The following is a 4,313-nucleotide window of genomic DNA, read 5'->3' as shown; positions in this document are numbered from 1 at the left end:
GGGCTCACTCGTTTTCTCGTCGTCTCGTCGTACCGCAAAAACGCCCTCTAAACAATGGACAGATAATCTGTCAAATTTCGACAGCACAGATAAAAAAAAATTAAAATTATCATTTAGTTAGATACGTTTGCAGTTGACCCTCTAATTTGACACCACTTTTAGTACCTGAAAGTTTGGGGTCGTCTCGGGGCTCGGTCTCCACATAGTGGGTTAGATTAGATTAAAATAATAGATTGGAGATTGTTAATATTTGGTTTATGAAAAAAGGTCTCGATGGAGGAGGGGGGGTCTCGGAATTCGGGGCCGAGTCTCGAATTGGAGGGGGTAGGTGCACTGTATTTATTAGGTAAACACAACGATAAAAAAAAACATAACATATAATTCGTTTTTGAGATTTTCTGAAAGATTTGATTAGGCCTAAGATGTTTGGCAACACTCTACATTTTATAAGTTCTAGGCCTAGGCATATACATTTGAAATTACTTATTATATAAATTTATTTTGCCGAAAGACGGAAATATTTTTTTAAATGATGATTTTTGCAAAAAATGTAGGCCTAATTTATATTTATGCATTTAAAAAAGTATTAATAATATTTATAGCCCAAATGGTCATAAACATACGTTGATATCAGTGATATTGCTGGTACAGTATATTTTATTGGTTAAAACATATCTTTTTGGTTTGAACGAGTCTTTCAGAAAATCTCAAAAACAAATTATTACTTTTTTTTAAATTATTTTGTTTACCTAATAAATACAGTGCACCCTCCACCCATTCCTGATGATAACATTAATGTCAATTTGAATCCCGACACGATGGCGTGCATTTCGATCTCTTTTTTTTTTTTTTTTTATTTTGTTTACCTAATAAATACAGTGCACCCTCCACCCATTCCTGATGATGACATTAATGTCAATTTGAATCCCGACACGATGGCGTGCATTTCGATCTTGGAGTAATATTAGGCCTATACTATCCTATATTGGTTTTGTATTGGCTATATTGATACTGATATTTATATTGAGATTTTGATTATAATATAAATTATCCCGCAAACATCATGGACACTTCACTAATGAACATGAACAAAGTATAAGCCACAACCCGTAAACACGGACAGCTCATCAATGCCAAAAGCATCAAGGATAATATCGCCATATCTGATGAAACCACCAAAATATTCACACTGCACCAAACAGTGCTAACGAGACCGTAAACGAAAAGATCAACTAAGGGCCTATAAAATGGGCTCGTTTAATTCAACCTACATCCAATCCCAAAACAAAAAATCATGCCTATTCTTCCCACGACCCATTTTTTTTTTTTCAGTTTCATAAAATATTATTTCGCGAAATTGTGACATATTGATAAACATCACAGGCCCGAGCAAGGATTGCCGGGGTGGTCGCTTGGAACCAACCTCTCACAGAGAGACAAGGAAGAGCCGGTTTGGGTCTTTTATACGGGTTCCGATGGTACTGGTTAGGCCTAAATGATTTAAGATTTCACATTTATTAGGCTACTGAAAATAACAAAAGTTATAGGCCTACTCAGTTGGACTCCCCATTGCACTCCCCCTCCCTAGCCCAACACCCGCCCCACAACCCTTGCTACGGGCCTCTGGCATCATCAAGCAGACTACCTCATTTGAAAAATGATGGATTTTCTCCTGTCCTATGCAATTTATTGAAATATTGAAACTATCTTGCGGTGGGGAATTTTTGTTAATATCCAGCTCTTCAGCAAACTGTCAGGTATATGTACAATAGTGTTTGTACATATTCAGGCAATTTCTGAAAATTTTGGAAATCCAGAATACGACCAGATATTTGCAGGAGGGAGTCTAGAAAGAAAAAAGATTACGTAAGTTTAAATGATGTGGGGAACTGTCTTCCTTCTCGTGTCACCTTCCCATCGTTTGAGATATTGAAAGAAAAAACAATATTAGATTACCCTGAAATTATTCTCATTATGAACTTAGGACCACCAAAAGAAAAAAAAAGCCGCTGGTTTTTTTTTACCATAACTATTTGGTCGCAAAAAAAGCACTCTTATAAAGTCTTAGGGAGCTGTCCGGACGTGGCCGACCATCCCTCTAAAAACGAGCCAGTAGTAGCATATGTTTAGATATACCGTCTTTCAAGCACAATTGGCCAAATACTGCAAGTACTGTATTGCCATTAAAATTCTAAAGCACGATATTGAATACCGTACGTCTTTATCTACAATTTTAGAAAGGTTTTACAATGAAAGACAATTTACCTTTTAAGAAACTATGAGACAACAATTATGTTTATAATAATAAGCAATACCATATCAGTTATTTAGTTACAAAATAAGATGAAAATGACGTTGTATATTATACTGTCCTTATATTCCAAAAATAAAATAAAACTTAAATTAAAAATACTGAGGTAGCATAAAATAATTAGGCGTAATATATTTTTATGTAAAAATAAAGAAGAGAAAACAAGTTACAACTGGTCGAATTAAATCTAAATTAATATTAATTAATTATATTTTATGATATTTAAATTTACAAAATCAGATAATGAACGGTATAGGCCTACCTCTGGTTTCATATTTTGCTGTTTCATTGAAATTATATAAATTTTCGCTTGCGCTGTCATTGTGAATAAACCTGTTTTTAAATTTAAAAGCGAATTTTATTTAAAATATTTGATTGCAAACCGGAACTTGATATGATTTTAATATAGTTATACAATTGCATTTCCGTTATTTTATTTTTTGTATGTGCGAATTGATGAGAAGTGTAAAAAAAAGAAAATCAGGAAAAGGGTAATTTATCGAAACATTTTTTCAGTAATGCATTATACTGTAACAATCTATTGTAATTGATGCATTGATTAATAAAAATGGTGGTTACAACACAAAAGAGAAAAATGTTCTGTGTATATACAATACGATACAATATACTTTTATTCACAAATAAAATAAAATCATTTGAATTGTATATACACAGAAATTGTTTTAAAATCTAATTTAATATCTAAACGTTGGAAAATGACAATAAACAAACAATCGGGTTCAAAAAGCACGAAACAAGGAACAAATGAGAATCCGAAGTTATATTATTATAATTGACATTATTATTATTATTATTATTATTATTATTATTATTATTATTATTATTATTATTATTATTATTATTATTATTATTATTATTATTATTATTATTATTATTATTATTGATAATATTATATTAAAAAATATCAACAAACAGAGTAATATGTTCGACCATTGTTGGAACAGTTCACCCGAATATGCAGGAACATTTTACCATGTGCGCAAAGTTGCAGTCAATCAACTTGTTCTGTTCTAGCATTAGGCCTGTAATAGTAGGCATATAGTGAACTAAATTGTAAAGATTTATGTGAAAGCCTCAATTACTATGACGTTTTCATGTACTTCAAAACTTAATATTGAGAATTCTCATCAGGGGCGGATTTACAGGGGGATTAACAGGCTTTAGCCCCCCCCCCCCTAAAATTTCATAGCCATTTCTTTTGAACTGCCTTTTGAAGGTCCAAATTAAAATATTGTTTAATGTTTTCTTCAAACACATCATATTTATGGGCTAAATATTTTACAGTAGTTGTTTTTCAGTGATAAAATAAAAATGAAATACGTTTTTTAACCGATCAGCGGACAAAAAACGTAGCTAAGAAAGCTGCTTTTGCCTACTTTTCAAAGTGGGGGAGGAAAATGGTATCGATTGTCCCCCCCCCCCCCCACTTTTCACCAATCTTCTATAATTAAAACCCCACTTTTACAAGCGGATGGAAATAATAACAATTACGCATGACTCATGAATTTTGTCTGTTCACTTTCTAAGTGCGGTACGTATTTTCCGGACCAAAACCAAGTAGCCTAAAAACGCAATTGTTTAAACATTTTGTAACCATCTCAGAAACCCACTAGATCGATTTTATGGGTGCAACGACTATCAGAGGCTAAATGTATTGTGAAAACAATGTACTGAATGTTGTTGAAATTGGAAGCATGTATCCTTATTAGGCCAATATTTTTACAAACTCAAAAGTGCACAATTTCTAATATAAACGATTTATTCTTTTTGTATATTATTATGACCCCTACGTATATACTAGTGTTTAATATTATCTACATACATATGATTACTGTTTTTTCTAATTTCACGGATATGATGTCTACCTATTTCGATTAAGTGATAAGCCTACCAAAAGTTTACAAACTCCAGTGTTACGTTGACGCAGTCTCGCAATGACACCATAATAATCAGTGGCAGATTCAAGTGGGGCCGAGCCGGC

This window comes from Anneissia japonica, unplaced genomic scaffold, assembly GCF_011630105.1.
Source record: "Anneissia japonica isolate Jap-2015-1 unplaced genomic scaffold, ASM1163010v1 scaffold585_len4108843_cov191, whole genome shotgun sequence".
Lineage (NCBI taxonomy): Eukaryota > Metazoa > Echinodermata > Crinoidea > Comatulida > Comatulidae > Anneissia > Anneissia japonica.
Note: the sequence above shows the minus strand (reverse complement) of the source record.